Below are 25,921 nucleotides of genomic sequence, written 5' to 3'. Positions count from 1 at the left end.
ATTACCCAAGTACTTTCCAGGTACTGTTATATGTTATAATGTTAATCAGGATTCAATCTAAATGGTAACATTCTTCAAATGGTTTATGGAACTAGTTAAATATGTTTAGGTCATTGAAAGAATTTAAAAATCTTAATTCAATTTTCTTACTATAGATAAAGCCATGCTTTTACAAAGGAAATTTGCTCTTAGTGAAATGGAACTTTAAAAAGCCAACTATTGGTTTAGTTACAATTCAGGAATTTTCTTATTCTTAGTCTGATGTCAAAACACATCTCTGGTGCTGGGGTATATTTTAACACCTTTTTGAATTATAGCTAAATATTCACTCTATCAGTAAGTTTCAAAATGTCAACAGCAATGTTTAAAGTTATGATATTGCTGGACTTTTACCATCAAGCTTTTTAAAGATATGTATTTTAGCTAATGTTAACCAACTGGGAGGTGTCCCAGTGACAGGCTGCTTACGGTGAGCAACGGTCGTCACTTAACATTTCAACTCAACATTCCAAGTGAGACTGTGTTACCACACTGTTCACAGGAGAGATTCAAAGACTATTCAACTTCTACATAGGCTTTCTGGGAAGCTGGGTAGCAGGCAGAGCTCTTTAGAGCCTGCAAAATACAGTTCTATGAGGTCAGCCCCTTATTTGAGGGGGACACTAATGTGTTTAGAAAAAAAAATGAAAAAAATTTTACTTTTGTTCTTTTACTCTGATATTTTTTACCCTTGTAATTTTATGGAAAGTAAAAGTGGGTTGTTAAGTTCTATTTTTTATTGTTTTCCTCTAAAATATCTTTTTTATATACATTATTTATACAAGTTTTTTGCATAGTACATTGCCATAAAATAATTTCATATGCATTGGTCATCAAGGCCAATTTTATGAAATATCAATAGCTTAGAATTTGTTAAAAATTTTATATTTTATATAGAATAGAAATAAAAAATATTTAAGTCCTACGAATGAGTTTTGAAACAAATACCACCAAAAGTTTGAGTTCGAGACTTTAAGCTCTCCAGTGTCATACCAATTTTTCACTGAGTTTGATTGATTATACAGTATTCCTCAAAGTTAACTTTGGAACACACAGTTAATCACTAATATACAATGTCTCTGTTTCAAAACTATTCAAAATTTACTACACGTTCTAAACACTCGATTCTCAAACATTCTAATGAAAGACTTTATACAGTAGTATTCTAAGTAACAAGTTTACAAATTTTTACACATTTTAAGAGTAACAAGTTTATAAAGTTTTACACATTTTAAGAGTAACATAAGTTTACAAACTTTTCACACATTTTAAAAGAAAAAAATTAGTAATTTCATCACATTTATCAATTAAAAGGTTTTGTTTTTACTGTAAATAAAGACACTGCAGTATAATTTTTATACATTATCCATAAATGATTCAACTTTCAATGGCTATCTTAAACTGCACATTCAAAATGGTACCTAATTGTAAGGTAAAATTCACACCACTCTTTCATTTTACCTTTTAAATTCCTGTATTTTCTATATTGACAGCACATTTCTCTCTTAAAAACATTTAAATATCTTTTTATATTTATCCAATGTTTAAATTACTTCTCCAGGGAAGCTCAATTTCATCGATAATTATCCGTAACACTAAACATTTCCTGATTTCTTTCTTATTCATAGACTTATGCCTAGTAAAATAATATGACATATCTAGTGGTTAATAGTAATAACTGATGACTTGTGGAAGCCACTGTCTTTGTCTTTTCGTCAAAAAGTCACAGCTATTCCGTATCCTTCCGACATGAGTCAAGTGGCCATATTTCATTTATTGTGGCCTTTCACAGAAGGAGAACGAGATTATTTATAACTTTGAAATAATATAAATTATAAACATTTACCTAATTATATATCTATATACCTGAACACCATGTAACCGAAAGCAGAATTCTTAAGAAAAATATAAATAAACTAGACCCAAAAATATTATCATTATTAATAGCTAAGCTACAACCCTAGTTGGAAAAGCAGGATGCTATAAGCTCTATAAGAGCTCCAACAGGGGAAAATAGCCCAGTGAGAAGTGGAAAGAAGGAAAAACAACAGAAAAAGTATTGAATAAATATAAAGTATCTTAAGGTCAGTAACAATGTTAAAATAAATCTGTCATACACAAACTATAACAACACTTATTGTCAGCCTGTTCAACATAACCTTATGATGAAGGCATGACTTTTAGGAATTAACTGCATACCTAGTACTAAGTACAGGATGGTACAGTCTGGGAAGATATGAATGCAAAAGATCGTCAAAATCATGAAAAGTCTCATGCGATATGTATAAAGAACTATGGTAACTGAACGAAGATGCCATGGATTAATATCTATATCAGGAATAAGAAATTCAATAGACCACAAGTCTATGTCCAACAAATCAAGATGAGATTCAGCAGCTAAAGACCAGACAGGAGAACAATACTTGACATAAGGCAGATTAAGAAAATTAAAACATTTCTTCAGAATAGATTGATCACTGAAAATCTGAAGACTCGGTAAGCCTAGTTTTGTGCAATTAAAGAAGTAGTGGACCAAATGTGTTTCTAAAAAGCTTATTTCCAATAAAGAATCACAACTAAAACTTTAAGAGAGTCATACCATTAAAGAAACATTATCAATGCCAAGATTTGGATACTGAGTCACTGGCCTCAACCTACTCACAATCATGCTTTGATTTTTGTTAGGATTCAACTTCAAGTCCTATTATTTGCACCATGCACAAATTTCAGCTAGATCTCTTAAGGGATTCAGCAACCCCAGATATAGTCAGGAGATGGAATTGAGGCAAAGAGTAGCATTGCATGCAACAAGCTTATTTTCTAGGCCAAACTACATATCACGAGCATACAGAAAGTCCGCAACTTATAAACATTTGGAGATCCAAACAAATCCAACAGAAAATAAAGATAAGGAAATACTGTAATAAAAGAATATTATATCATTTAATACAGCAAGCAAAACATTTGTGATAAACTGATATCTATTTCATATAACATGACTAATTGTTGACTTTTCTAGCTGGAAATCTTAAGCTATGGGATTCAGGTTAGGCCAAAAGTTATCAAAATTCAACTTACAGCTTCTTGGAATCAATTAAGTCTGTAAGTTGAGGACCTTCTGTATACAGAAGTGAGAAAAGTATTGTAATGGGCCTAGAACACTACCCTGAGGAACACCAGATATCACATTCCTATATTCACTAGGGGCCCATCAACAATTACACTTTACATGATGTTAATTACAAATTCAAAAACCATGGTAAGAGAAGACACCTACTCTCCCGACTGTTTGAGTTTGAAAACAAGGGCCTCACGATTAATACGACCAAAAACAGCAATGAAATGAGGCATATCATACAGACTTCCTGAACACAACCAAGGAATTTCTGTATAGCATTGGAAATCGTAAGGGCATCACATGCTCCAAGGCCTTTGCAAAACCCAAAATGCCAACTAGGGAACAGATAATTACCTTCAGCAAACCTATTTAGTGTTTTTCCAAGACATTCAAAGTGCAAAAGGAACCACCTCTTGCTACCTTGCGTTAAATAACATAACTTTGGAGCAATGAAATCAGCTTTTGCAATAAAAGCCACCTATTGCTATCTTGTGGAAAATAACACAACAATGGTAAGAAAAGACACCTACTCTCCCGGCTGCTTGAGTTTGAGAACAAGGGCTTCATGATTAATACGACCAAAAACAGCAATAAAATGAGGCATATCATACAGACTTCCTGAACACAACCAAGGAATTTCTGCATAGCATTGGAAATTATAAGGGCATCACATGCTCCAAAGCCTTTGCAAAACCCAAAATGCCAACTAGGGAACAGATGATTACCTTCAGCAAACCTATTTAGAGTTTTTCCAAGACATTCAAAGTGCAAAAGGAACCACCTTTTGCTACCTTGCGTTAAATAACATAACTTTGGAGCAATGAAATCAGCTTTTGCAATAAGAGCCACCTATTGCTATCTTGTGGAAAATATCATAACAATGGTAAGAAAAGACATCCACTCTCCAGACTGCTTGAGTTTGAGAACACGGGCCTCATGATTAATACGACCAAAAACAGCAATAAAATGAGGCATATCATACAAACTTCCTGAACACAACCATGGAATTTCTGTATAGCATTGGAAAATAAAAGGGCATCACATGCTCCAAGGCCTTTGCAAAACCCAAAATGCCAACTAGAGAACAGATGATTACCTTCAGCAAACCTATTTAGAGTTTTTCCAAGACATTCAAAGTGCAAAAGGAACCACCTCTTGCTATCTTGCGTTAAATAACATAACTTTGGAGCAATGAAATCAGCTTTTGCAAAAAGAGCCACCTATTGCTATCTTGCGGAAAATAACAAATTTGGAGCAATGAAATCAAGAGGGCTTTATAAAAAACAAAAGAAAAATACCATTCGAGTCCACACCTCCATAGGCATCAAAGTCCATGAAGTGTGTTTTAATTTTAAGAGACCAAAACCTAAATTAGTTAGCATAGCCTCAGGAAAACAGTTATGAGGAAGATGTTTTCTCAATACTCTGTTTACTGTCAAACACATAAGCCAAAAGTTGCCTTTTCCTTTGGACAGTGAGTAACAGATCCATCTCGTTTCAGTAAAGGAGGAATTGTTACGTTTACAGCAAGGAATCCAGATTTGCGGGTAGCCCTCCACATGTTCCAGGGTTGTACCCAGAAGGGTTTCTTTGATGGTTAAAATTATTCTTTTTAGATGAAGCAGAAACTGAGCAACAGCTCTTAGATGAGTATAGTTATTCCAAGTTAAATCGCATCTGTTACCCTTTCAAACATAATAGGCCTCCGGCTTCTCCATATGAGCATGTCTACAAGCATTTTTGATCAAGGGTTTATCTTTCAATCGGTACTTTAGCACATGAGAAGGGATAAGCCTATCAATCAAGTCAACCAGATTATCATTCAAGAGAACAACAGGCTCTAAATAAATGTGACCAATTCAAATGCAAAACATTACTCAAAATGACATTACAACCTGCTTGAGAATTCATATACTGTACATTTTGCATGAATGACACATCAGGGACAGGTTACTCTGTATTAACTACTAACAAAATGAAGACATGATCAAATGCCCTAAACAGGGAACCAACCTTACTTGCCACAACATCAGAGGAGTTGGTGTATATTAGGTCAGAGGAGTTAGGAGACCTGTGAGAAGCTTCACTTATGACTTGCTCACAGCCTGATTCTGAGGCAAAGTCCAAAGCTTTCAAGCCATGGCGATCAATAGAAGAATCAGAATTCGACCACTCCCTATAGTGAGCATTGAAACATAGGAGCTAAAGCCCACTATTGTGGTAAGCAAACCAGGATTGTTCAAGGTAAGGCATAGCAAAAGCAGGCTTGGTATGCCATTGAGCAGCTGCCACAAACCGTTGAAGAGAAATTTTTGAAAAAATTAAGATTTATCGCTGCCTTAAAATATCAGAAAACCTAAAATTCAAGACTTCCATAATACATGGATCCAATTCTTATAACTTCCATACACAAACTCTTAACAAGAAATGACTGCATTTTTGAACAGGACAATTTGAAAATTTAATACACAAAAGCAAATTAAGAACAATGGTTCTAATGTTCATAGATTTGCCCAAACAATACTGTATAGCTCTTATTAGACAAAGAAACTGTTTGATATGCTCACGTCCATTTCCGAGACAATTTGTAGGAATTGTGGCAGTCTCAAAATCATTTTTAGCTGAAAAAATAGGCTCATGTTATGTAATAAGATAAAATCATCTTATGTTCTCTATAACCTATCAAGAAGATATTGCTTGTAGAACACTAAGAGATTAGCTCAAGCCAACACCAATAGGAATTGTTGAACTTGTGTTACCTTTAATCAAAAGATTTTCCAAAGGTTCAAAGTTGAACCTTTCAAATACTGTAAAGCTACATAAAAAAATTCCGAAACATAGACTGGACTACTGAAGGCCTTTCAATAATAAAAGCCCTAAATAGTTAAAACAATATATTACCTGAAAAGCATCAATCTAATCTCAGATGCTCAAGTACAGAATTAAGAAAAGATCTATATCCCCTTATGGCTGAAATTTCAATATTTTATAGAGAATGTAAAAATTTAAACCATTATTCAAACTAGTTCTAGTCATCAATACAGTACATTTCAAAATTCACACCAATCACAAACTTTCCAGTTTTGGAAACAGATTATTGGTAGACATTTTTGGAACGTTTGATTGACAATCTGGAGGGCCACAAAAAACATTTTGTTTCCGAGAATATAGTGGCGAGTCTCATTGAGGTTAGAGGTAGCATAGATGGGTTTAGATGAACTACAGTACCTTCAAATTGGTTGTCTGAGATGAGCAGTTTGTACTTTAATCTTCTTGGACACTACGATAATAAGAGGCCAGAAAGCTATGAAGCATTTACATGTGGCCAGAATGGAGGATATCTGTCATCCTGCTAATTGTGGAAATGTCGAATCATGGAGAATGTGCCTATGTGTATCAATCCAGATATGACTAGTCTTATAGCAAGGCATCTAACTTTCCTGCAAAGGGATCTGAACTGGCAAACAAAACACCGCTACCCTTTCTCCAGTAATGTTGCAAATGCATCTACAGTCAATGGGTCCCAACATTCCCAAATTTCTAGACATACAGCATGGAAAAGTGTAGAGACCATTTGTTGCTATGACTTTTCCAGCTTGACTGATCTGCTATCAATCTTCCCCTTTCACCTTTGGTTCCAGATGTAACACAATGCCCTCGTGTTGCCTGGAAACATAGCTACGGCCTTTCCTTCAACAAGTGGCTCCTGTTCCTGAAGAGCCGTCAATACTGCTAGCTAGCAGCTCTCGGCAATTGATACGAAGTCATTGTGTGACTAGTTCCCTGAAGGATGTAAAAGATCTAGAGTTGATCTCCATCCTTCATGTGAAACATCTACAAACAGGGAAATATGTGGTATAATTTCCAAGCAAACTCATTGGGTTGGATGATTGCGATCGTCCCACCAAGTTGCAGCTGGTTCTTCATCGCTGGAACTGAAACTGCGTTCAGATTGACTATCACATTCCAAAGTAGATCAAAATGAAATTGGAAAATCATCATGTTTAAGCATTCCATGTGAAAGAATTATTTTAAGGAATGCTCATCAGAAAGTTTTTCCAAGGAAGTCATGGTTCCTAGAAGTCTCAGCCACATTTGAATCGACAAACTCCCACCTACTAAAATTCTACAACAAAACCAGAGGTGGAACCATATGATAATCAAAATTGACCAGGATCCACAACTGTAAACTCGGCAACCACAAAACTGAACCCGAAACCTTTTTTACCAAACCTATAAAAAATAGCCAATCATCCAAGAAATGTCTAAAAGGCCAACACTCCAATTAATGTCAAAAACTGGCCAATCATTCAAGAAAAAAATATTGCCAAAAACGTAGGAACTCGAATTGGTAAATCTTAGACATGAAAAAAGATATGTCCATGAACTGTGAGGAATTGGAATGTGAAAATATGCATCTAGAGTCTATTAAAAACACAATCTTCTTTAGGGAATATCCATACAAAACTTTGTGAGAACTGTAAACATTTTGAGCTTTGAGGGTCAATACATCTACAATTTGTTTCTAACCACATGAATCTTTGGAATGTTGGAATAACCTGTAGCAAAATCTCATAAATTTCACAATTTCTTGTTTCAAAATCTTTGCCATTGCTGTACAGTATTGTTAGATTACTCTGAAATAGGACTGGTTCATTGAACAAAGGAGGATTGGAGGCTGGAGAGACCATGTAATCTTATATGACTACAGCTAACAATCCAGGTTCTGGATGGAAGCCACTCCAAATGTGATAAGAAGAGATACTCTTCACACTGGTATTTGCAAGGAAAGCCAATCATATCATTCTCTGATGAGTCCAGTTGGCAACTTTTCTGGAATGCCTAGGAGGTGGAATCCTGACGATATACAGTACCACGGATACAAAAGAAATTTCTTGGCAATAATTCCATGGCCACAGACCAAGAGTCGGAAACTTGGATATCCTTAGAAAGTGACTCGGTGTCACGAGTCCTGGTACCCATTCGAGCAACTATTTAATCTTAGTTACATACAAAATAAGATTCCAAATAAGGGAAAAAATAAAAGTCTGATTATTACCGGTATCCTAAAATCAACACCTCTACAATCTCCATACGAAGTGGCTAGTAACCCAACACCACATATCCGAAGAGATATGCAAGCAAAAACTAAGACTAAAATAATGACCCCAGGCATCCATTTCACAATCATCAGGTAGCTAAGCGATGACTGAAATCCCTCAAAAGCTTTGCAACAGTGGATGGACTAGAACCAAACCAGGCAGCAGCTCACAGGCTATAAAAGAGGCGGGAAAGAGACCAATGGCCATCCAATGAGGCACTGCCCAGTGGAACAACCTTCACAAGGAAGGACTTGGGTAACCCTAAACAAAACAAGGGTGAAGGCAGGCCAAACTGGAGATAACTGCCACAAATTGGGATTAGCCATCAACCTTGAATGCCCATGCGGGGCATAACTACAAACAATAGAACACATCCTATGAAGTGCACACTGGACCCTCATAGCTCGGATCAAGACTTCAAGTGAAACAAACGACAATGCCCTCCTGTAAGTTCAACATGGCGTGATAAAATATGCTGATTGAAACCAAAAATCTGAAATGGTGACTGAAAGACAAGAATTTTGTGGCTAGTACAAGCCATCGGTTACTGCTATGAACCGCTGCATTGTCTCATTACTTCACTAAGAGGCGTAAGTCTATTGAAAGGAATTAAGTATGGAAATAATTTAAATTTTTGAGGTATGTGGCGATAAAATTAAGATTCCAGAGAGAAGCTCTATTGAAAGGAAATAAAGATGGAAATAATTTTAATTTTAGGTGTCAATAAAATTAAGCTTCCAGAGAGAAGCAATCTGAACATCAGGGGAAGTTTATGAAAATCAAATAATTAGTTTTGACACAGTAATTTAAACAATTTAAAATTATAACTAGACCTACAAAAACTTGTATACCACGTTAACATTGAATATTTGGCATAAAAACAAAAAGAAATCCTAAGTGTTCAAAAAAATTTTGCATATAATTGACAAGTAAAATAAATAGCATTAGATACAGTGAAAAGATAAAATTTCTGATACATTGTGAAAAACAATCAGTTGGTTAAATTTAGGCCAAAAATTTGACAAACGTGATTTTGAACATGAATTAAGTAATTTTTGTTAAATTTAGACATAATTAACAGACTTTTATTGGAACATGAATTTAGAACTTCAGAACATAAAAAATTTAGAAACTTGGAATTTTCCTAACGATATACAAACTTGAGCCACTTAAGAGAGTTATGATTCCAGCTTGCGAAAAATTCATAAAATCATTAAGGGAAGATCGTTTGTATAGGAAAAAAGTTAACCAGAATACATATTTACATAACCGATTTTAATTAACTCGTATCGTGAACATTCCACGTACAGATTAACAACACCACATTTACATAATTACACTCTCGATTAAAGTTGTCACTAATTAGATAGATTTGACAAAAGATTACTTGTTGTTTACCTTTCACATACAACATTCCTTTAACATCATATACGTATAACATTGAGTAATACCTTTACATTCACAGAGAATCTATGCAACAGACTTGACAACACATCTTAAAAATAGGAGAAATTCGACCATAATTTTCTCTTGACAAACTTAAAGATGTTCTTAATGCAGTAGTACCTCAGGTTATGAGTAACTGAATATTAGCAAATCAGGATATAAGCATACAAATATGAAGTGGGTTAAGATTATCTCTTTGGTCTGCAAACAAAACAAATGCTTTGATCTGCCAAACAAAAAAAAAGTAAAACTAAGACCAAACAAACAGTTAACCTGATTTTTACCCAAATTTTCATGACAATTTAAAGAAAAATGCAGAAAGCAGATCGTCTCTAGATATGTAGGTTCCTTGTCAAAACTGAATCCAAGTATAAAAAAAATAAAACAAGACAACCAACTGTTCATAAAGCATAAATTAAGTGATTCAGTTAGTGATAGTGGATGTTAGCAAGAGAAGAACGATATTTTACTAGAATTACTTGTGGAGGGAGATTCTCCTCCCAATCAGTACTATTATAATCATTAAATGCTAAGCTACAACCCTAGTTGGAAAAGCAGGATGCTATAAGCCCAGGGGCCCCAACAGGGAAAATAGCCCAGTGAGGAAAGGAAACAAGGAAAAATTAAACATTTTAAAGAATAGTAAAAACATTAAAATAAATATTTCCTATATTAACTATAAAAAATTTTACAAAACAAGAAGAGAAAGTAGATAGAATAGTGTGCCCGAGTGTACCCTCAAGCAAAAAGAACTCTTAATGCAAGACAGTGGAAGACTATGATACAGAGGCTATGGCACTACCCAAGACTAGAGAACAATAGTTTGATTTTGGAGTGTCCTTCTCCTAGAAGAGCTGCTTACCATAGCTAAAGAGTCTCTTCTACCCTTACCAAGAGGAAAAGTAGCCAATGAACAACAACAGCGCAGTAGTTAACCCCTTGGGTGAAGAATTGTTTGGCAATCTCATTGTTAGGTATATGAGGACAGGAGAATATGTAAAGAATAGGCCAGACTATTCGGTGTCTGTGTAAGCAAAGGGAAAGAACCGTAACCAGAGAGAAGGATCCAATGTAGTACTGTCTAGCCAGTCAAATGACCCCATATCCAATGAAGTACTGTCTAGCCAGTCAAATGACCCCATAACTCTCTAGCGGTATTATCTCAAGCCAACCTCAACTCTTCAATGATAAAAGGCGAGTAAATTTATCAATTTCTATTTTTCCCTGCGAAATAAAGTAGTGTTAATCTTTACTCATTTCTGATCTCAGGGTTAAAATTGTTCAATAATTACCATTACGAAACCTTTACGAATGAAAGCACATATGTATTTAAAGACTTGTGGAATACATGAAGTGAATTTCTTTTATTCATTATAAAAAAAAAGTTTTTAAATACCGTAAAAATTAAGGATGGGACCTCGCTCCGAATGAATTAAACTTTTAAACCTAGGTACTACTGCACTATGATAAAATTCTAAAGGTTTAAATATATATGATATTATATTTTGCAACCTTATACAGTAACTCCAATTATTTGAGAAATCTATATTTCAAAGCACAACAAAATGAAAAAGGTAAAGAAAAAATTAAGGAAATGATCCCATAAACACTAATTTTTATCATCCTAACTGTTGACCAATTCTGGTTACATTTTAGATGTACTAAAGGGGATATGACTAGCCAAGTGAATGTTAGAAAGGTCACACGACAGACATCAGTGGTGAGGAAACTGAACCCTCTACATCTTTAGGCCTGACAATTGAGAGCTTAACTACTTCAAGTTGCATGAAGTTAATTTATAAGTATCTACAAAAATGCCAAATGGAACAATGTGTAGAGTACGAGACAGAAGAAAAGTTGGCCAAAGACCCCAAGGATACTACTATAAAGAGCTTTAGTACAATCTTGACGTAGCTGTGAGACACTGAGTGGCACTACTGTATCTCTACATAAAAGTCTCACTGAACCAAGGATACTATGGCAACTTGATGATGTAGAAGGATAAATGATGTTGCAATTTACTGAACCTTTTAGAACAAGTTTCTCTTACAAAAGAAGAATATTTTAACACTAGTGTAATAGGCTTCAGAGTATCAAGCATTGTCAAAAAGAGCCAAATACCCAAGTTAAACTTGAAAATTGCCTAGTCAGCAGAGGCCCTTGCAAGAAGACAGGTTGTCAAGGAAAATGTGTGAATAAAGAAAGTGCAAATTTTAACTAATAACATGGCCTTTTCTGTGTAATAGAAAAGTACACCAGATAAAAGAAAATATTTCTAAAAATACAAGTTGGTCAACTAGCGACAAACAAAGGAATGCAATGGTACAATTAGAATTTGAGGTCTGAGTCAGAATTGAAAATGAATGGCAAAATGAGAAGAGATTGAGCAACAAAAGACCATATAAATAACCAAATCACAAAAGAAATATGCATTTAGGAACAACAAATCTTTCATCTAATCAGACAAGGATAATTCACAGTAATTAACTGTTAATTGAAGAATACTCTTTCTGGCACCTCACAGCCAGCTTCTTACCCACCAATGCAGTTACAAAAATGGACGGGTGTTAGGGAGGAAAAAATTGTCAACTGAATAATTGGGTCAAGTATCCTTCTTTGAAAAAGCCCCTTATCTATGTTCTCAATATTTTCACAAAGACCAAGCCTTGGGCTTAATAACTATTCAATAATAATTAATAGCAACACTTGAAATGGAATAATTAAAAAAATTTTGAGTGACGTCAAATCTTAGCGGTGCTTGTTGTTGAAGCTTCAGAAACTCTTGCTTGTCGTCAAATTTTGAGCAGTTTTGTCATTAAATATCAAGAGATGCTCGCTTATCGTCTATTTTCAGTCGATGGATTGCTGAAGTTGATTGAGGACCGTAAGTCCTTCCTGCCAAATAGTGAAGAATTATCTGTAATAATAAAGAAAATCAAATAAAGGTCACCTTTGTTTCCTCAACTATCTGAGTATAGGTTTAAATTCTTCATATGAAATGGTAAAAAGGCTTCATTCCCATTCTCATAAAATGGAAAGCAGCTGCTTCATAAGTAAATAAAAATAAAAGCCTGTCATGGTGCATAACAATTCAAACAAGTAAAAGTTTAGCCACTCCCCTACAAAACCATTAACATTATGGCATAGAAAAACTAAGTGTGTACGAATATCACCACCTTTCCCCTACTTACCACTACATTGCCTGATGCGCCATCTCTAACGCCTTCTATCAAAGGCCTCCTCTTCCACCAAACCTCTTCTCCCCATATCATCCTTCACCTTATCCCACCACATAAATTCTCTGCCTCCCTCTTGATCTTCTCCTCTCAAGCACTCCCCACTCCTGCCTCACCACGTGCCCAGACCATCTCAGTCGCTAGACACTCATCCCTTCTGAAATCTACTATCATTTTTCTTATTTCATCATTATGCAATCTTTCAAGCAGGGATATTCCCATATCCAATTCTTCATTCTCACCTCTGTTCTCTCAAGCCTTATTTCCTCTTTTTGTCTTATAACCCACATTTCCAATCTATACATTAACAATGATCTTAATACTGTACTACTGTATAGATCTTGACTCTTAAAGTTTCTATGGCACTTATCAAATACGAATTTTTTTTATAAAGATGACAAACTCATAGGTAATTTGTATTTTTCCTAACTATACAAACCTTAGCTATTTAATAGGGGTTATTACTTTCGGCGTAGCTGAAATAACGAGCCATTAAAAGTTTAACGAGGGTTTACTACCCCACTGCTAGTTAGCGGGGCTACCCTCCCCCCCCTCACACACACCTGTGCTTGAGCTCACTTTGCCTGGAGGTAGGACTTCAAGGGGGATAGGGCTGGTGGGCAAGTTTGATTCAATAGCTAAGGTTTGTAAAGTTAGGAAAAATACAAATTACCTACGAATTTATCATTTGTTCCGTAACTGACATACAAACCACGCTATTTAATAGGGGTGACTCACCCATTACCAAGGGTGGAAAGTCCCTGCCAGTACTGGCCTTTGGCTTTGCCCGGGGACTCAATATTTGAGTGTGTTCGCACTCAGCAATAAGGAGTCCCTGCACCTCGCTAGAACCTTGCTACGCAAGGACTGCGGCCTACGCAAGCTGTGTGTGAAGATAAAATAAAGTGTGACTCGTCCTAGGAAGTTGACCTGTAGTCCCTTAGAAGGAAACTTTAGGCTAGGACTCTCCCAATACCACCTTGTCAGAGTATGGGGACGTGACAGTATTATCTTAATACTCGATACAAAAGGAAACATGGTTTACCTGCAGTGGTTTGAGGTCAGCTGTGCAGAGAACCCAGGATGCTGCTTTCCCTAAGAGGGGGGAGGATGAAGAAAAGAGTAAGGGCCAGACAAATCTTTTCACTCATGCAGACTAAGACCGGGTAACAATGCCCTCACAACCTTCTGCTACTTGTCCACTAAGGAGCCTGAGGTTTTAAACCGGCTGTTGTGCAGCCACCACAGGGCCGATAGAGAACGTATCGAGCCTCCAGTGGGTCACGTCGTGCAGGTAGCGGGCTGTGAAGGTCGTTTGACGTTTCCACACCCCAGCTTGAAGGACCTGCGCCATTGACAAATTTCTCTTGAAGGCCAGGGACGTAGCTACACCCCTGACATCGTGTGCTCTAGGGCGACGTGACGGAGGGGGGTCTGGATTCAGGGACAGATGGATCACCCTACGAATCCATGCCGAGATGGTGTTCTTGGTGACCCTTCTCTTAATCCTCCCAGTGCTAACAATGCTTGCACCTGGGGACGGACTGCAGCCGTTCTTCTGAGATATAGCCTCAGACTCCTTACTGGGCACAGTAGGAGAAGGTCTGAGACATCTGTTACAGAACGGAGACTCGAATCCGGAAGAAGTCGAACCGAGCGTCCGGCACCCCCTGATTTTGAGTCTTAGCACCTAACTCAGGGACGAATTTGAACGTTACCTCCCCCTCAAACCCTTGTCATACGACAGACCATGAAGTTCATCGACTCACTTGGCCGAAGCAAAAGCTAGTAAGAACACCGTCTTCCAAGTTAAGTGGAGAACTGAAGCCTGGCGTAATGGTTCATAGTGAGGTCTCCTAAGAGACCTGAGAACTCAAACCACGTTCCATGGAGGAGGTCTCACATCCGACTGAGGGCAGGTAAGTACATAACTTCGTATGAGTAGGGAAAGTTCCAGCGAGGAAGAAAAGATCATTCCTTGGAGCCTGAAGGCTAGACTTAAGGCTGAGCGATAGCCTTTCACCACCGGGACTGAAAGGCGCATTTTCTTCCCGCAAATACACAAGAAACTCCGCTATTGCTGGAATAGTGGCATCGAGTGGAGAGATACCCCTTCCATGACACCAACCACAGAAGACTTTCCACTTTGCCTGGTAGACAGATGTGGATGATTTTTGCAGATGTCCAGACATCCTAATCGCAACTTGTTTCGAAAAATCCTCTCTCAGCAAGGAGTTGCTGGATAGTCACCAGGCGTGAAGTCGTAGCGAAGCTACAGCTTTGTGGAAGATGCTGGCATGTGGTTGTCTGAGTAGATCGTGTCGAAGAAGGAATTCTCTCGGAAGTTCCGGAAACCATTCCGCGTGATGCCATAGCGGAGCTATGATTGTCATTGAAAAATTGACAGATATTCTGGTCTTGTTGAGCCCCCTCCTTATCAGACAGAACGGGGGAAAGGCGTACGCGTTGATGTTGTCCCACCGTTGTTGGGAGGCATCTTGCCAGAGCGCCTTGGGATCCAGGACTGGGGGGAAGTACAGTGGAATCTTGAAGATCAGCGCTGTCGCAAACAGATCCACAGTCGGGGAACCCCACAAAGTCAGGACTTTGTTGGCTACTAGATGACACAAAGACCACTCGGTATTCCCTATCTGAGACGCTCTGCTCAGGTTGTCGGCGAGCACATTCCTCGTCTAGAATGAAACGCGCTGATAGTAGAATCGAGCGGACTTCGGTCCATCTCAGTATCTCTACTGCACGATGGGATAGCTGCTTTGAAAAGGTACCTCCTTGCTTGTTGATGTAAGCCACTACAGTACTGTGGTGTTGTCGTTTATCACCACCACAGAGACCTGCCAGATATTGTTGGAACTTGAAGGGCCAACAAAACGGCCTTCATCTCTAGACGATTTATATGGAGGCATTTTTCTGATGCTGACCACAGGCCTGAGGTCCTGTGGTACAAAACGTCCCCCCCCCCTTTCTTTGAGGCGTCCGAAAACAGCATCAAATCAAGGGAAGGACGAGAAGATCCACTCCTCTTCGTAGGTTCTCGTCTGTCACCCACCACTGGCAGTCCGTCCGTTCCGCAGGACCCATAGGGATCATGACGTCCGGGGAATCGTAACCTTGATTCCACCGGGACTTGAGCCGCCACTGGAGAGATCTCATCCTGAGGCGATCGTTGGGAACTAGACGAGCCAAGGATGAAAGGTGACCAAGGATACGTAACCACGATTGGGTTGGAAGCTCTTCTCGTCTGAGGAAAGGGCTTGCAACCGCTCTCAGCCTTGCTATCCTGTCGTCTGATGGGAAGGCTTTGTGGAGATTGGTGTCTATAATCATGCATAGGTAAACCAGTCTTTGAGTGGGAAGCAGAGAGGACTTCTCGAGATTTACCATGATCCCCAGATCCTAGCAAAGTTCTAAAAGTTTGTCTCGGGGTCGAAAAAGGGATGACTCCGAGTCTGCTAGGATCAGCCAGTCATCCAGATAACGGAGGAGACGGATGCCGATCCTGTGTGCCCACGATGATATTAGGGTGAACACTTCTGGTGAAACCCTGTGGTGCTGTTTAGAGACCGAAACACAGCACCTTGAACTGGTACCTCTTGTGGTCTAGGCTGAATCCTAAGTACTTCCTTGAAGACGGATGGACTGGGATCTGGAAGTACGCGTTCTTCAGATTCAGTATACACATGAAGTCTTGCGGTTTCACTGCAAGTCTGACCGTGTTTGCGGTCTCCATGCTGAACGGAGTTTGCTTTAATCTGGACCTCTGCCCTAAAGGCCCAAACCCCTTGCTGATCCCATGGCAAGGGAGCTAAATGACACCGAATTCGTCCTCAGGGGAGGTAGAGATGTTGTGAACGGGACGCGATATCCCTGACTGATTACGGAAATCGTCCAGGAATCGGCCCCGAGTTGCTGCCACCTGCCTGCGCAACTTTGTAGGCATCCCCCCACTGGCGGACATGCAAGGGGACTGCCAATCCTAGCATTTGCGGCCTCGGCTGCTCCCTCTACCATTCTTCCCTCCCCTGGAGAACTTCTTGCCTTTCTTGTCCTTGACCGGAAAGGGCTTAGACACCACTGTCTTCGCTGCCATTGTCGGTTTCGTGGTCTTGGTGGGACGTGGCTGCTGGGGTGCTGGAAGTTTATAGGGCTTGAATGTCAAAGCCCTACGTAGGAGGGAGTCTTGGTGACTTCCTCCACCTCACAGCAGCCTGCTCCACATCCTTAGGCTCAAACAGATTCGTTCCCATAACCGAAGAATGTCTGAGCCTGTAGATTTCGGTGCTAGGGGCCTCCCGGTACAGTCTTGGAGTCCTTCGACTCCCTCCTGGGAGGGATGCAGGACTCCAACAACGACGGAGGCAGGCTCTTCTCCACCCTTATTCGAGAAGACTTTACCGCACAAGGTGGGGTTTCCCTCAATGGTGTGATGAGGGAACGTCTCACCTCACGTGACTCCCAAGGACTGGAAATCCTCTTCCGAAGGGGAGGGAGAAAAGTCTGAGGGGGGAGGGTGCCTGCCTCGAAGACTTACGAGGAGACAGCTTCGTCCCTGGAGAAGTTACCGCGTCTGAAACTCCTCTTTTCCTCTCCAGGGGAGTAGATGCAGCCAAGGATTTGTGGCCCAACTCAGAGAGAACAGGCTTGAAAGCCTGTGCTACCGCTCTGATTAAGAGTCCCAAACCAGGACTGCCGGCAGACGGCTGCGCTGTCAGACATTCCCTTTGGAGGGGGAGTCGCCTGTAAGAAGAAAAAAGATAAGGAAGATATATCCCAGGACCTTTCTGGAACCTTCCCCCTTACCGGCAAGCGCGCTGTTCTGCGCTTGCGGGGGGGGAATGCGGGGGGGGAATGCGGGGGGGGAATGCGGGGGGGGAATGCGGGGGGGGAATGCGGGGGGGGGAATGCGGGGGGGGAATGCGGGGGGGGAATGCGGGGGGGGAATGCGGGGGGGGCGCCCTTACCGCGCGTTGTCCTGCAGCCTCGCGCGTGGGAGGGTATTGGCGATTGCGCTGGGGAATACCCGGGACTCGCGCGCGGGAGACTGCTGGAGCGATTGCGCAGGCGCGCGGGCGAGACTTCATACAGTGCGCAGGAATCAGATTGTGCGAACATTTCGTACGGGCGCGCAGGATCAGAATGAAGAGCCCGTGCGGGCAAAAATAAAAGATCGTCGGCGCGTACTCGCGTATCAGAATGTATGTTGGCGCGCACGTGCGGAAGACCATCAGCGCGCGCGCGGGAAAGATCGTCGGCGCTTGTGTGCATATGAAGATCGTCGGCGCTTGCGGGGGAAAGATTGGCGAGAGCACGCGAGAAACCATCGGTACCCGCATGCGGAAGATCGTCGGCGCTAGCGCGCGTAAGAAGATCGTCGGTGCTAGCACGCGTAAGAAGATCGTTGGCGCTTGCGCGCGTAAGAATATCGGCGAGCGCACGCGAAGGTAGTGGTGCGCACGTGGGAAACCATCGGTACCCGCGCGCAGCCGATGGTCGGCGCTTGTGATCCTAAGAAGATCGGCGAACGCGCGTCACGCGCTAGTAGGTTGAAGGGTCAGCTGGCAGGACGATCAGGAACTGTGATGTGTCCTTTAAAAAAGGGCGGGCATCCCCCGATGAGGACCGTAAGCAGGTCTGTTTTAGAGGACCGTAAGCAGGTCTGTTTTAGAGTCCAGGACCAAAGTCCTTCGTTGCAGCACAAGGTTGCGCTGGTAGATCGGTAGGTCAGCTGGCAGGACGATCAGGAACTGACATGTGCCCTTTGGAAGGGCCACCATTCACGAATGGGACCATAAAAGGTCCGTGTTAGAGTCCAGGACCAAAGTCCAAAGGACCATGTTGCAGCACAAGGTTGAGGTCACTGGAAGTTCTGCTTGATCCTCCGAGGCGGAGTCTCTATGAGAGACCTCTCCCGCGAACGAGAGAGGTGCCCTTCGTAGAAGAGACTTGAAGACACTCGTGATGACGCCCCTTAGGGCCGTTGGATCAGCAAGCTGACCTTATCATTAGCGATCCTCCGAAGAGGAGTCTCTATGAGTGATCTCTCTCGCGAACAAGAGAGGTGACACTTCGTAGAAGAGACCTGAAGACACTCGTGGTGAAACCCCTTAGGGCCGTTGGATCAGCAAGCTGACCTTATCAGTAGCGATCCTCCGAAGAGGAGTCTCTATGAGTGGTCTCTCGCGAATGAGAGAGGTTAACACTTCATAGAACAGACTTGCCAAGACCTTGCTCCACCCCTGAAGGAAGAGAAACTCAGCAAGGGGGGAGAAAAGTCTGGCCAAAGGGCAGCAACAGTAGTCGAAGGCGATGAATTTATTAAGGTATGGGAAGTTCTCACTCTGAAGGGAGAAAACCTCACACCTGGGGAGGAAACCTCCCTCGGAAGGGAAGTTGTCCAACCCCTGGAGGCGAACCTCCATTAGCGTTCTAAGATGATCTGAAGTGCTGGCATGTTGTCAAGGGAGTACTTCTAAGAGAAGGGATAACGCCCAGCGACAGCGACAGCAGAATCCCCAGGCATGAACAGGACAGCTCTGCTTCGTTGGCACTCTTTAGTCGAATGAAGAAAAACTGCATAGTTAACTGGGAAAATAAAATAAAATTATTTTAACAGAAATTCCCTAGGGAGGAACTCCGAAGAGGAACCCCGAAGGTATAACATAAAATAAGAATTAAGTATGCGCCCACCTTCCCCACATGACATCCACGGGAGAAGGGGGGGGGGGGGGAGTAACTGTAATAAAAACAGAATTATAATTATCTAAATCATCTAAGAATATTCACTAATAGTGAGAACCACTGAACCCCCGAAGGAAAGTGTTCCCCACGGAGAAAGCTGAAAAGTTAAAATACAATTAGATTTAACTAAAAATAATAGACACAAACAAACGGAATAGCAACCTAACCCGCAAGGAGCTACAGTAATAGTACGTAGTTGTAGTAAAGGTGAACGACCTCGAGTAGAGAGAGACCATAGTCAATCTAAAAAAAGGCCACATTTCCTTCTCTGAGAATCCAAGTTTCCCGTAGGAAAAGAGGAAAAGCGAAGATAATAGATGAATGAAGAGGGTCAAGGCGATGACGATTCCCCTGCGGCGGCCGAGTTAACGGATATATGCCGACGGGAAGACCGATGGACCAGAGAGGGAGAGATCGTTCCCCACGAAGTGGAACTGTGGTGGCCTTGCTACGCAAGTGTCGTTGCCGTACATCACACACACAGTACAAACACTGAAAAGAAAACTTACTACATTTCTATACGCAAATATATACATAAACATAATGAATGTTTATATATACACTGTATTACAAATATAAGAAAAAGTACGTAAAAAGACAAAAATTAATGGCAGTCCAAAATAGGCGAGGAGAAAGAGAGGAACAACCGTTGTCGCTCCGAGCCAAAAGTAAAGTGTGCTCAAGCACAGGTGTGTGTGTGTGAGGGGGGAGCAGGCTACCCTCCCTACCCCCCGCTAACTAGCGGTGGGGTAGTGAACCCTCGTTAAAATTTTAATGGCTCGTCATTTCAGCTACGCCGAAAGTAATAACCCCAATTAAATAGTGTGGTTTGTGTGTCAGCTACGGAACAAATGTAAATTAACTGTACAGTATCATCATACATTTTCAACTAAGATGACCTATAAGCCTGTCATTTGGATTTAATGTAAGATGTGAAAAATAAATTTACAGCATCAGGTCAGGTCCAAATACCTGATGATGATAAGGTTTTAGCTCTTGAGAACTAGCCCCTCCATCTTCCTATTACCTGAATATACTTAAGCTGCATCTTACTGCAGCACTGTACTTACTATCATAATGATCATAATCTAATCATAAAGCCAAAATATTATTAAGGAGCATACGCTACAAAACTTGATTTGGTAAAAGACAAATTGGTAGTCAGAAGGAAAGACAACACAGGGGTACCCTTATTTACGTCTGATCAACATATGTCTGTTCTAACTGACATTAAGTTTCTCATACTTAAATATTAGATACCGTAACCAAATCCACATTACTTTATTCTTCTGGAACTTACTTAAAATAGAAATAAAGTTCTGTTTCTGGAACAGTACAGAACTGTACTCCACGTGATATTTAGTTTTTATAAAATGACAGCGGGCTTAAAGTACCTTTTCGTGTTAGATACGTGTACAGTACAGGGAACATAACTCTATAAGGCAAGCATCACCATACAAGTTTATTGGAACCAATTAACAATGTACTGCAGGTTATTACTGTAAAGGAAACTACAAAAGCTACAAAGCACACAACACATCTGGGCGGCAGACAGTCGGAAACCTATAAAAACCTCTAAGTGACTTTTGTTAACCTGTGTGACTCATGACCTTTCATCAGGCTCAAGTCATTTAGGAAAAGTACTGTAATTCCTTTTTCTTTGTTGTTCCATTCCATAATCTACATTTATCTCTAAACTGTTTTCTTACTATATTCTTATCCCTCTCCAGTTTCTTGCAGTATCTGCAACATCAGCCATCATTGACTGGCCCTCCCTGTTCCTAGCTTGGGTGCTGACATATGCATACAATATACATAATGGTCATTCTTAAGGACACTGTCAAAGTCCCTTGTTGCTGTTGAGTGACCTTTGATTTTCACTGAATAACACACATCTCACAGGCTAATAGAATCCATGATATAAACCTAAAGTGAAGTACAGAACTGAATTGTTTATTTCATACTAAATAAGATTAAGATACTTTGTTGGAGACTGATGGCAAGCTTACCTAGTGAGCAAGGGTGATGGCTCAGGGAGCCTTGCGAGACTCCAGTGGGGACGCACTGGGTAGCAGGAGGATCGCATAAATAACTGCGAGCTCGTGAGAGCTTAGCTCTGAAGAGGCAAGAAGTCGCACGAGAGAACAGATCATGAACTGTAATTTACAATATATTGAACTCTAAATATACAGTATATTGCAATGTATTTAGGTATTCTACAAGGTTTAACAATGATATGTTAGGCATGACATTTTTAAAAGTAATTTGTATTTTTCCTAATTATACAAACACAAGTCCTCGAGTCTTTTAATAAGCACGAATGCAGCAGAGCTGAAACAGTCGTAAAGAACTTGATGAGGACCTATAGTTATAGCAATTGGCAACTGGCTGGCAAGCTCCACCCACCTATTGTCATGAGCTTTAGTGACTGTCTTTCTCTTCTGGTTAGAACTTTCCTCATTGGAATGCAATGCTACACACACACACACAGAGAGAGAGAGAGAGAGAGAGAGAGAGAGAGAGAGAGAGAGAGAGAGAGAGAGAGAGAGAGAGAGATTGATTTTGGATGTCTCAAAGACTTAGGTCCTCTGCAGAGACTCCATTTGCTCTTTGGTAGAGCGATTTAGTTTAAGAAATTAGAGTTCTTATGATCTTTAACTTCTTTAACTCGTTTACCGTGTTACTGTTTACTACATTCCCTGAAAGTCTATTCCAAATATTTGCTATTTTTCATGTAAAGAAATTGCCACATTGAGTGTTGTTGTATCTTTTCACTTCCAGTTTGTATCCGTTACCTCTGAACTGATTCGTACTAAGCATGAATAAATTATTGAAATCTATATTTGTTATTCCTTCAAAAGAGAGAGAGAGGGAGAGAGAGAGAGAGAGAGAGAGAGAGAGAGAGAGGAGAGAGAGAGAGAGAGAGAGAGAGAGAGAGAGAGAGAGAGAGAGGTGCATTTTATTTTTACCATTATTGCATATTCTTGTGAAAACCAAGCATAGGTAGAGGGTTCATGAAACCCCGTACCATGTGTAGGTCCGACTACTAGGAGAGAGGCACATCCCTAGTACACATCCTTGCACCTTGCTAACGAAGTGAAGGCATACAGTACTTTATTTTCTTTTTTTTAATTTCTTACACAAGAGGAACAATCAGACCCGTTGTATTGAAAGCAAAAAGCGCAGGGCAGGAAAGCTTGGCCCTCGTGAAGGCAAGATCTCATAGCCTGGACAAGCGATAACGTTCCTAGGATATTCTTTCATCCTATTGTGTGATGGAAGAGCCTGGACAATGCAGTTGCCATAAGTTATATGACCTAAAAATTCTAAAAGAATAACAGGAAATGTCTGATAGCATAGCATTGAGAAAGTTTGGTGAACACTGAATCTCTTATAAAAAATTATTCTTGGGAAAAAAGGATTTCCAGTATGAGAACATACTAGGGTCGTTTTCATGGGATAAATCTCTACTGTAAATAACACCTTTCCAAGTCATATGCCGGGGGAAAATTGGTAAGACATATTCTTATCAATTGGCTGTCTGAACCCCTGACGTAACCTAGAACGTAATTCACAAACCCTTGGCGAGTGAACTTGATCATCTGTGTTGGGTGGAGACCTATCAATGCCTACTAGCAGCTACTGGCTATTAACTCCTACTTAAAGATCTATACTAAAACCTATCAAAGTTCTAATACCATACAGTAAACAATAAGCTACCAACACCTACTAAAGAAAATAGGTACAGATACCAAATAGAAATGACAATAGCAAAAACAGTACTAACATTGAATATCAGTACATTCTAACATTCGGCATCTGAAAACTATAATAAAGATCACATACTGTGCTATACATACCACAAAAGAAAATCCTGTCACACTGAAAGTTGGGTTTTTTGAAAACGTGCCAGATACAGCAACCTTAAAATATAAAAGTTCAAAGGAACTGCAACTTATTAAATAAGTTTGTGGAGCCATCTTCGAGCTGAAATATACTTCTGTCGACCACAAAAATCCAAAAGGTGACAAAAGACTGGATGGTATAGCCAACAAGAGGTTCTTGGCAATTACTTCAATTACTTTTTTCTCTTTATCAGTGCCAACTGGGCTAAATATCCTTATATATAATTTCTCGCAATTCGTACAACCAAAAACAGATGTAAAGTAGCCCTACTTTAGGAAATTATGCAGCTTTTTGACTGTAGCTATGTTGATCACTTGACTGAAATAAGAAAAACCTTGCACACAGTTTATGCTCTCCAATGGCCTCTACCTATACAATTATGTAAAGCTTTTAAATCAGCCTTAGATCAGCTCAGGCACAAAATGTTGGAGAGTTCAGTCAAACTTACTAAATTAAAAGACATTTTCCTAATCTATAGTAACCTTACTTATGCTATCCGCCCTGGGGTTTCTTAAATTTTCCGTCCAGTATCACCTACTGTATCTTTATACTCTACTGGTATCCCCAACTATTGTACAGTCAATACACGTGCAATGGATTAGAAGCAATTCAACTAACGCATTCATTGATCAGAAATAGCCTCAACAGTAAAACTGACCAGATCAATCAGTTAATAGCAAAGAAATTGGTGAATATATATATATATACACCACCACCAGTTCCCATTTTCTATGTTGAGTGAGCTTGCTGATATGGTTAAGCTTCGTGAAAATTAATTAGGCCATAAGTCTAAACTTAGGTACTCCACCTAACCTAATTCTATTTAGCTGAGGGGCGGCCATCCTCAACCCTCGCATGCCAACTTCAGATTCCATTAAGGCGATTAAGGGAACCTTAAGAAAGTAGGCCCAAGTTAATTGGAGAAAAGATTAAGTATAGGCGATCAAATGGTATAGATGTGCCCCAAAAAATCCTGGTTCTCTCTGGGGTTCATAATTGAAAAAATATTGAAATCAATACAAACCATAGGCATTGCGGTTAAACTATATGCAACAGCCAGCATGCAATAAATGGACTTATAAAAAAACAAATGTACCATCACTGCAATAACCTCATTAAGATAGGGGTCAGTATGTTCAGAAAAGTGGAGCCTTTGAATATAAGCAGCAGTTCCTCCAACGTGAATAGAATATGGGAATTTTCTTCACCTTTTCTTGTAGTTTGTAAGATGTGGCTACTGTACTACAAAATTAGTTCGTTTTCCTGTAAAATCTCTACACATGCAGGCCTATATCACCTAACCTAAACTTCCCCACCTAACTTAACCTAAAAGCCATTTCCTTTGACCAAAAAAGAATCTGAAGTTACTATTCATGACAGTAAAAATTAATTGTTCATTACAATTTTCATAATTTATTTACCCTCCCTCGCTGGCCTACATTTATCTATTGTAATTCTTGGCCTTATAGCATCTTGCATTTCCAAATATGGTTGCAACTTGGCTAGTGATAGTAAAAATAATTATTATAATGGGAGCCTGCATAAAACACCATCTAACCTAGACTTTCCCATCTAACCTGACTTACATAATGGGGTCTAACGGCTTGCTGTGTCCCTCCTTAAGCCTGCCATATTCTTATAAACAGGTTTAAAAATAGCGGAGTTTAGAGGCATGGCCGTCATCATACACTAACTACCCCAAATTTACCGATAACACAAGGGACATGCATGGTATCTAAGCTAATGTAAGACAATCGGATTAGCCTAGCCCCTAGGGGAAGGCCTAATCAAAACTAACCTACTTGATGTACAAAACTAACGATCTTTCAATATAACATCTGCAAAATCTAACCAGTTTAGCTTACGGTTCTCCCTAAATAGTTTACCTTTAATAGTTCACACGAACTTACCGAATTTACGGCACACAGAGAGTACATAAACATAACGTAAGCGATTCCAATACAGAGTGAACCATAATAAATTTGTAGACCAACCACACACCCCACGCCATCTATTGCGGATCATGAAAACTAAATAGTTCAACGTTTTGCCAATAGGTGGCCTCAGCATTCACTTTTTTTTCTTTTTTTTATTCTATTCGCGGTCCTTGTGCATACATAATAGTTCTCTTATTACCAAACAGATGGCCTCAGCATTCACTTTTTCATTTTATTGAGATCATCTTATGCAATAGTTCTATCATTGACCAACAGATGGCCTCAGCATTCACTTTTTTATTTTATTAACGAACACGTATGCAATAGTTCTGTCACTGACCAACAGATGGCCTCAGCATTCACTTTTTTATTTTATTAACG

The 25,921-nt window shown here is 40.0% G+C and overlaps 1 long non-coding RNA gene across 1 annotated transcript; it reads right to left on the bottom strand.

The window, feature by feature from the left end:
• Positions 1-10,847: 10,847 nt before the first annotated feature.
• LOC137615793 (uncharacterized) lies at positions 10,848-25,612 on the bottom strand. The gene is made up of 3 exons (XR_011039263.1): positions 25,514-25,612; positions 21,707-21,853; positions 10,848-12,622 (listed from the first exon to the last, which is right to left on the bottom strand). It is a non-coding gene; the product is annotated as an uncharacterized lncRNA (long non-coding RNA).
• Between the last annotated feature and the right edge of the window lie 309 nt (positions 25,613-25,921).

The sequence above is a fragment of the Palaemon carinicauda genome, chromosome 2 (genome assembly GCF_036898095.1).
Source record: "Palaemon carinicauda isolate YSFRI2023 chromosome 2, ASM3689809v2, whole genome shotgun sequence".
Classification (NCBI taxonomy): domain Eukaryota; kingdom Metazoa; phylum Arthropoda; class Malacostraca; order Decapoda; family Palaemonidae; genus Palaemon; species Palaemon carinicauda.
Note: the sequence above shows the minus strand (reverse complement) of the source record. Positions and strands in the feature narration are given on the sequence as shown.